General features: G+C 40.5%; 1 non-coding gene across 1 annotated transcript; it reads right to left on the bottom strand.

Moving 5' to 3' along the window:
* Positions 1–1,209: 1,209 nt before the first annotated feature.
* Positions 1,210–1,313, bottom strand: LOC112428616 (small nucleolar RNA U13). Its single transcript, XR_003020654.1, has one exon. It is a non-coding gene; the product is annotated as a small nucleolar RNA U13 (small nucleolar RNA).
* Positions 1,314–9,438: the final 8,125 nt, after the last annotated feature.

Genomic DNA, 9,438 nt, shown 5'->3' on the forward strand with positions numbered 1-9,438 from the left:
GGGCCAGGGTGTATGGATCTGAGGCTGTAACAAATGGAGGTAGTAGGTAGACCTAGAAATCACGTGGGCCAGAGAGGCTCCCAGAAAGTCGCGATGGTATGTGTATCTGTGGAAGGACTGACCTTACCAAGAGAAGCCCAGATGGGAGGCAAGGGGTGGATAAAGGCATCGGAGGGAGGCCTGGGAAAGTCCTGGAGAATTGTTGAGAATATTTATAGACGGGGCACAGAGGCAGTGAGCAGGCTTGCTCGGGAAGGACTCACGAGTGTGGAAGCTTTGACCGTTTAGGACTTGGCAGACTAGGCAGGCATGAGTTTAGGTCATATGAAAAACAGTGGGGACTTTGGCAGCGTTAGAGCAAGCCCTGTGCAGCACCTCAGGAGCTTCAGCCTCCGGAGAGATGAGCTTCCTGGAGGAGCGTGTTGGAATTCCATAGGTGCCACCTAACACAGCACGGCACCAGGGAAAGCAACCTCTGCACGGAAACCACCCCAGCAAAAAATGCCCGCAAGCCAGGCCTCATTTGCATTCTTCTTTTAAAAATAACAACACTGGGAGGCCAAGGTGGGTGGATCAACTGAGGTCAGAAGTTTGAGACCAGCCTGACCAACATGGTAAAACCCCATCTCTATTAAAAATACAAAATTCGCCGGGCATGGTGGTGTGTTCTTGTAATCCCAGTTATTCAGGAGGCTGAGGCAGGAGAAGCACTTGAACCTGCGAGGCAGAGGTCGCAGTGAGCTGAGATGGCGCCATTGCACTCCGGCCTGGGCAACAAGGGCAATCTCAAAACAAAACAAAACAAAAAACAGTGGTGTGTTTTGCTGTTGTTTTGTTTTACTATTATCTCTATGTAAGAGGTTATCTTACACAGTTATCTCTATGGTAATATTGAAAGAAATAAACCTAAGGTCCTCCAGGATCAAGATAGTATCCTAAGTGATAATGTGTAAGCACTTTCTTCTACCAATTCCTCCAGTTATTTCCTGCTGAAATAACTCAACTAGTAGAAAAGGCAAAATTATATCTCACAGTGAGTAACCATAAAAAATTGAACACTGACCTATGAAGTATCTGACAGATTTCATCTCAGCTCTCAGGATGAATGAACCAGGCAACTCTATGTGAATGTTTGCAAAGAACGAGATCACAGAATGGAAAGGCTACAAAGCCCGAAGAGCAGCACCAGTGTGAACACTTCTTTTTAAATGTCAGACCGGTAATGTACCGACACTGGAACAAGGTCTGAGAGAGGCATATCTCACACTTGAGTGTGAAAACCCAATCATCACATTCATAAACCACAAAAACATCCAGCATGACCTTTTTGGAGATGAAGTTTCACTCTTGCGCCCAGGCTGCAGTGCAATGGCGCGATCTCGCCTCACTGCGATCTCCGCCTCCGGGGTCCAAGTGATTCTCCTGCCTCAGCCTCCCAAGTGGTTGGAATTACAGACATGCACCAGCACGCCCAGCTAATTTTTGTATTATTAGTGGAGACAGCGTTTTGCCATGTTGGCTAGGCTGGGCTTGAAGTCCTGACCTCAGGTGATCCACCCTTCTTGGCCTCCCAAGGTGCTGGGGTTAGAGGCGTGAGCCACCAGGCCCACCCCAGTGTGAACATTTGAAGCAAATGGATTCCGGTCATTGAACAAAGATACCATGGGGAGGAGAAAAGAAGAGTTAAACGAGAGAAAAAACGACTTCATCAATAATAACCACAACCCCAAATCACGTGTTTTGAGAGAGGAAAAGGTGGTGGGACGTGGTGGAACAGCCGCACGCTGCTGCAGAAAGCAGTCATCTCAAGAAGGGGTGAGTGGACAAAAGGCGTGATGACTGAAATAAATGGCACACTGGAGAGTGAAAAAAACAAATTATTGAATTAGTTCAAAGGAATCTCTTGAAGCTCAGATGAAAGTGGTAAACAGAGGAAGAATATGAATGACACAGAGACTCCCAAGCGTCCTAATACATGGCTATTAGAAATTCCATAGGAACAGAACTGAACAGATGGAGGAAGGCTAGAAATAACTGTTTCTCTGAACTAATGGCCTGAGTTTTCTGACTGAATGAGCTCACTAAATGTTGATTAAGGTAATTCAAGAAAATACTGAAAACTGGGCAGCACCTGCTGACATTTCTCAGTTTCATCTACACAGAAAAATGTTTTTTAACCAGCCAAAGAGGAGACAAAATTGTTTTTTTTTAAACTAACAGAGAAAATGACTTTCTCAACTAAAATACGGAAAATTAGAAAACATGGAGTAATATTTACAGAGTTTGAAAATTATTAAGGCTCTAGAATACCTTAGTCTTCATTATATGTAAAGAAACGAGATATTTCTGATGCAAAGTCTCAGAAAAAAACTTCCTAGCACTTGTCTGTCCTCTCTGGGCTGGGGTCAAAAATGCTCCAGAAAAGCCTGCCTCAAATGGAAACTGATACAGCACAGCTCAAGGCAGTAAAAGATGTGGTATGGAATACAGTTTGCCAAAATAGGGCATTCCTACTACTGGGTAATAGAGGAGAATTTTAAATTATATACGAATGAATATTTTTATTTTCTTTTTTTTTTAAGCTTTTTAATCTATTTAATGTTTTATTTATTTTTTTAATTTATTTTTTTATTATTATTATACTTTAAGTTCTAGGGTACATGTGCATAACGTGCAAGTTTGTTACATATGTATACTTGTGCCATGTTGCTGTGCTGCACCCATCAACTCGTCAACACCCATCAACTCGTCATTTACATCAGGTATAACTCCCAATGCAATCCCTCCCCCCTCCCCCCTCCCCATGATAGGCCCCGGTGTGTGATGTTCCCCTTCCTGAGTCCAAGTGATCTCATTGTTCAGTTCACACCTATGAGTGAGAACATGCGGTGTTTGGTTTTCTGTTCTTGTGATAGTTTGCTAAGAATGATGGTTTCCAGCTGCATCCATGTCCCTACAAAGGACACAAACTCATCCTTTTTTATGGCTGCATAGTATTCCATGGTATATATGTGCCACATTTTCTTAATCCAATCTGTCACTGATGGACATTTGGGTTGATTCCAAGTCTTTGCTATTGTGAATAGTGCCACAATAAACATACGTGTGCATGTGTCTTTATAGCAGCATGATTTATAATCCTTTGGGTATATACCCAGTAATGGGATGGCTGGGTCATATGGTACTTCTAGTTCTAGATCCTTGAGGAATTGCCATACTGTTTTCCATAATGGTTGAACTAGTTTACAGTCCCAACAACAGTGTAAAAGTGTTCCTATTTCTCCACATCCTCTCCAGCACCTGTTGTTTCCTGACTTTTTAATGATCGCCATTCTAACTGGTGTGAGATGGTATCTCATTGTGGTTTTGATTTGCATTTCTCTGATGGCCAGTGATGATGAGCATCTTTTCATGTGTCTGTTGGCTGTATGAATGTCTTCTTTTGAGAAATGTCTGTTCATATCCTTTGCCCACTTTTTGATGGGGTTGTTTGTTTTTTTTCTTGTAAATTTGTTTGAGTTCTTTGTAGGTTCTGGATATTAGCCCTTTGTCAGATGAGTAGATTGCAAAAATTTTCTCCCATTCTGTAGGTTGCCTGTTCACTCTGATCGTAGTTTCTTTTGCTGTGCAGAAGCTCTTTAGTTTAATGAGATCCCATTTGTCAATTTTGGCTTTTGCCGCCATTGCTTTTGGTGTTTTAGACATGAAGTCTTTGCCCATGCCTATGTCCTGAATGGTACTACCTAGGTTTTCCTCTAGGGTTTTTATGGTATTAGGTCTAACGTTTAAGTCTCTAATCCGAATATTTTTATTTTCATAGCAATGTATTTTTCCATGAATTCAAAAAGCTGGTCAGGAGTGGTGGCACACACCTGTAATCTCAGCACTTTGGAAGGCCGAGGCAGATGGATCACTTGAGGTCAGGAGTTCGAGACCAGCCTGGCCAATATGGTGAAACCCCATCTCTATTAAAAATACATTCTTAAAAAAAATTAGCTGGGTGCAGTGGTGGGCACTTGTAATCCTAGCTACTTGGGAGGTTGAGGCAGGAGAAGCACTTGAACACAGGAGGCAGAGGTTGCAGTGAGCCAAGATTGCACCACTGCACTCCAGCCTGGGCGACAGAGGGAGACTCTGTCTCAAAAAAAAAAAAAAAAAAAATTGTAAGGAACGATATTCCACAAGGACACGTTTATGTGGAAAACTGAAATGTGGAAGTCATGAGCATTAATTAAATAATATTGAATAACAAAACCAGCAAGAGTTAGAGTAATGTTAAATGACTGGTTTTAATGTTTTTGTGAGCCTTCATGCAAATGTTAAGAAATAATTCTCTAAGTGTCGATTGGGGTCTTGGTTGCAGAAAACAATTCGGGTTAGTAGATTAATACACAAAGGGATTATTAAGGGATAAGCTCATAGAATTCTTGGGAGGGTTGAAGAAACAGAGCACAGGCTAAGCCTCTAGGAGCAACAAACATCCTACACCACACAGTAAACCAGGTCGCCACAGGAGCTGCTGCCCTCGCCATGATGAGAAACTCTGGTCCAGTGTAATGACCTCCCTGTAGGCGTTGGCTCAAGAACCATGAAGGTCCAGTGCTTCCCTCTATACCCAGGTAAACTCCTGTCCATGCAAAAGTCTCACATGGGTTCAGAAAATAGGCAGACCCTAAACCCCATGTCTTCTTCCTGGGAGGCTGAAAAAATAATTTTTTGAATTTGTAGTGGAAAAGCATAGCTGGCCCTGGAGGCAAATATTGGAATGTTCACAAGGGTGCTCCTAAGATTCAGGGTCGTTGAAATGACAGATAATCATGACAAAAGACATCATGCATACCAGTGAGTTGATAACTTAGAACTAAACTGCCGTAGTAACACAACAGAATCTGGTAAGTCAATGGAATTTGGGGAACAAAAGACTCAGGAGTTCCTATATTAGGAATGAGTCCATGTAAAGTAGCCACTTCCGATGTTTACTTAGGATAAAGTGTGCTAATATTTTTAATGTCATTTAAAACCAAACATCTTCAATTCCTTTAACTAAAGTGCTGTTGATTGTTTATTGAATTGCTGATAAAATTAAAACGGCTTTTCATGAACAACAAATACATGTTAAGTAAGAAGAAAGGACATGTTAACCACCAAAGTTTATATCAACAGTGGTAAGCCATGTTGATAGTATGTTCCCTTGATAGGACCTGATGAAGATGTCGCTTTACCTCTGTGGTCTTTCTCCCCAAAACCCGTAACCAAAATATAGTCATGAGAAACACACTTGACAAAATCAAATTAAGGAACATTCTAACAAACACTTAACCAGTACCCCTCCTACTTGTCAAGGCCACAAAAAGACAAGAAAGGTCAGCAACTCTCGCTTACCAGGAGTGCCTATGGAGACTTGATGTCTAAAGGGAATGTTGTGCTCCGGATGAGATCTTAGCACAGACAGGGGGCATCAGGTTACAAGAGGATCTGAGTAAAGGGTGGGCTGTAGTTAATAATAATGTACCAATATTGCGCCATTAGCTTTAAGAAATGTCTCTAAGGTAGGATGTTAATAAAATGGGACACTAAACATGGAAATATATATATATATACACACACATACATATATACATATATGCACACATATACACACATATATACATATATGCACATATATACACACATATATATACATATATACACATATATATACACACCTAGATATATATCTAGATACGTGTATATGTACATATATACATATATATAGAGAGAGAAAGAGAAACAGAGAAAGAACTCTCTGTACTACATTTACCATTTTTTCTGGAAACTTAAAATTATTCTAAAATAAACACTTTATTAGAAATAAGCACTCAACTATTAATAAAAGTACATACACATAACAAACGGAACATAATGAATTGCAGGTGCTATGAAGCAGAGTAAGGCTAGAGCAAGTGAGAAGGAAGGCATGCTATTTCAGAGAGGTGGTCGGGGAGGCCTCTGCTCTGGTGACATGTGAGTAGAGAGTGGATGGAGAGGAAGCAAGCCCTACGTCTACTGAAGGGAAAGCACTCAGAGAGAGGAAACAGTAAGCGCAAAGACGCTGAGACAGAAATGTGCTTGGCAAACTTGAAGAACAGCAAGACCGGCGTGGCTGGTAACTGACGAGAGGTAAGTGGGAAAGGGGTAAACGTGGGTTGTAAATCTCAGTGAGGCTTCGATGCCTCATCCTAAGTGAAATGAAGACCATTAATATGATAGGCTTCAATTTTAAAAGACTTGTTTTGGCTTATTTGACAGAACAGGCTGTCCTTGAGCAAGAGTGGGTTCACAGATACTAAGGAGAAGGCTATTTTATTTGTCAAGTTGAGAAAGGTGAGGGTGGTGTAGACCAGGGTGGTCATGGAGAAGCAGTCAGAATTCTGATATAGTGTAAGACCAGAGGATTAGCTTAAACTGACTTATGGAGAAAAAGCAAAAGGTAGGCAGTAAAATTCTCCACTAGTGGCCTCACTGAGGAATAGTGAAAGGAGGGAGGTAGCAAGTATAGGAAATGAGACAGGAGACAGCATGGATAGAACTTACTTCCAAGGGCCTAGGAAGTCTCAGAAAGGATGGAGACACAGTGCTCTGAAGAAAACGATTGTGGAACAAGGTTACCAACTGCACCTTTATGCTGTGTGGACGTTGTATGAGCTGTAGTAGAGAACAACCCCAGCACTTCTTAGGGCAATAGAGAAATACATGTGTTCAGAGAAAAGCTAAGTTTTGTTTAGAACAAGTGAGTGAAGGGAATTTTCAAATAAGAGGTTTACCACATAGATTATTTTGCCAATGAGGGTTTGCAATCCATGGAGCAGAGTGGAAGGACTAGGGTGATGAAGGCTTATTGAGAGATTGAGTAGGATTAAGTAAAAGAGAAAACTCAGTGAGAGTCTGCATGAGGAGTGCCTCGGGCTTCTTGTTATGACAACCTAAAGAGGGGTATACAGCATGATGAAATTATTCCTAATGGTCTGCTAGGAGCAAGAGAAAAATCAGTTTCAATTATCTCTTTTCTGGGACTGGTCTCTTAGGCTCTTTATAGTGGTGAGGCATAATTGAATTATATGTCCTTCAGAATTAAATAGCATCCCTTGCAAGTTACCTGGAAACTTTTGACAGATACATATCAAATTCCTTGAGTCCTAGACAGTCATGTATAATAACAAAGAAATGTATAGTAACATGTATTATACATTTGGTGGTCACACCAATCTGCTAGCTATGAAATTTCAGCTGCCTATTCCGTGAGATCTGGCAACGGCTACTGACTGTAATGATAATGTAATTCTCATCTTTCTTCATTTCTACATGTCTCTTTTTCCTTAATCTGATTTTAAAATGCCCTTGGTTTGCAGAAGTTTGCCTGACTTTTCCTTGTTCTTCCCGGAAGACAGAAGTCTTTCATGTGTACTCTTACATCAGAAAGAATGGATCCTTGGTTAGGTCCAAGGGACGGGAATTTTCTGTTCCTTCCCACTTAATTTAAGGTTTTTATTTTGCAAGAGAAAAGGTAAGGGGAGCAGTCAGTGGTCCCTGCCCATCTCAGAGCAGCAGTCAGTGCTTTCCTGACAGTCCACTAAGCGGGGCTCACTATGTCTGCTTCCCAGATCTCTGTGCTTTCTGTGCATCTGGTAGAGGTTCAATGAAAGAAGCTTGCCAGTGATTGAAAGCTTGCTTGCTGACTGTGATCTTGATCATTTCAAATGCTCTGTATATGCATGGTTGATCTTCAAAAGATGTGTAAAGTTTGGGGGATGACTTTTTCTTACCCATTTTTGTGGTTGCCTACTTTACCTACTTTGCCAAAAATGAAAGAATTCTGTCTATTCTTGGAGGGACTTTTTATTCTGTGGAATTTAGTTCACTTGGTTGTCTTCATCTTCAGCTCTCATATCAGTTTAAGAAAAGTTATGATTGTGTAGATTATCCAGCTTTATCATGTTTTTAAGTGTAGGTGGTATTTTATTGCATTTTTATACTTTTTTTTTTTTTTTGAGACAGAGTCTTGCTCTGTCGCCAGGCTGGAGTGCAGTGGCACGAAATTGGCTCACTGCAAACTCCGCCTCCCAGGTTTAAGCGATTCTCCTGCCTCAGTCTCTCAAGTAGCTGAGACTACAGGCACACACCACCACACCTGGTTAATTTTTGTATTTTTAGTAGAGACGGGGTTTTACCATGTTGGCCAGGCTAGTCTTGATCTCTTGACCTTGTAATCTGCCCACCTTGGCCTCCCAAAGAGCTGGGATTATAGGCATGAGTCACAGTGCCTGGCCACAGTTTTATACATTTTAAGCAGAAGTAGGAACTTCTTAACTAAAATTTAGAGGATATCAAAAATACATGGAAAATACAAAGAGAGGCTGAAAACACAGGTCATACAATGTGAAGGTATAAAGTGATTAAAGTCCATTAGGAGAGGCAAATAAGAATGGAGAAGACAAAAAATTTGAAGACTATAGCTAATAATATTTTCAAAACAAACAAAAGGTAACAAACCAAAAATTCAAAGTGCATACACTCTAAGCAGAACAAAAGAAAAGAACATGAAGCTACTAAAAAGGAAAAGCTTAAAAGTTGTTAGAGGGGTGCATGTTGTCTTCAAAAAAGCAACAGTTAGACTGTCAGTTGACTTCTCAAATATAAAAGAATTAAAAAGACAGTGGAATGACATCTTCAAAGTGTTTAAATAAAAGTTTTCCTAGAACGCAAGTGTTTAAAAAGTTCTCTTTGAAGACTGAGGAAAAATACCCTCAAAAACCAAAGACGGGCTTACCTTCCAGTTGAGGTAAGCTAAAGATAACAGCAGATTTTAAAACTATTTCCAAATTGACTTTTCAAACAAACATAATGATGTCAGTAAAAATAGTGGACTAAGACCTCCAAAACTTCACAATACATAAAAGGAATTTCTAAAATGGCAAAAATCGTCCGAATTAACTTATGCAGAACTTCAGAAAATTGCCTGTGGCTTCCTGGGGACTGTTTATAAATTAAGAAAAATAGCTAAATCTTGATAAGAACAGCAAGCAAGCCTTGTGGCATTTGACTTTCCCTAGTTGCATCTCTTGCTGTCCATCTGAGAGATACCATTGAAAAATAACAGCCTACATTGCTATGAAAGCTTCACAACACCTGAAGGAGCAGTATTGTGTTGTAACTTCTTCAAAATCACATCCCTAAATAATTCTCATTATAATTCTCATTATGGCACCTGTCTAATGGTTTCCACAAAGACCTGACTTACAGAGGTAACTCAGAGCTCACCCAGTATAAACAGCCATCTCCTTGGTGCACACTTTTGTTAAAGCAAGTTACAGGTAAGTGTTTTAAGTTGGTGGTTGCCAGAGGTGACGAATGAGAGTCGATGAAACCAATAAGCTAACTACAGTTCCTAAAATGAAAAAG

The sequence above is a fragment of the Macaca nemestrina genome, chromosome 11 (assembly GCF_043159975.1).
Source record: "Macaca nemestrina isolate mMacNem1 chromosome 11, mMacNem.hap1, whole genome shotgun sequence".
Lineage (NCBI taxonomy): Eukaryota > Metazoa > Chordata > Mammalia > Primates > Cercopithecidae > Macaca > Macaca nemestrina.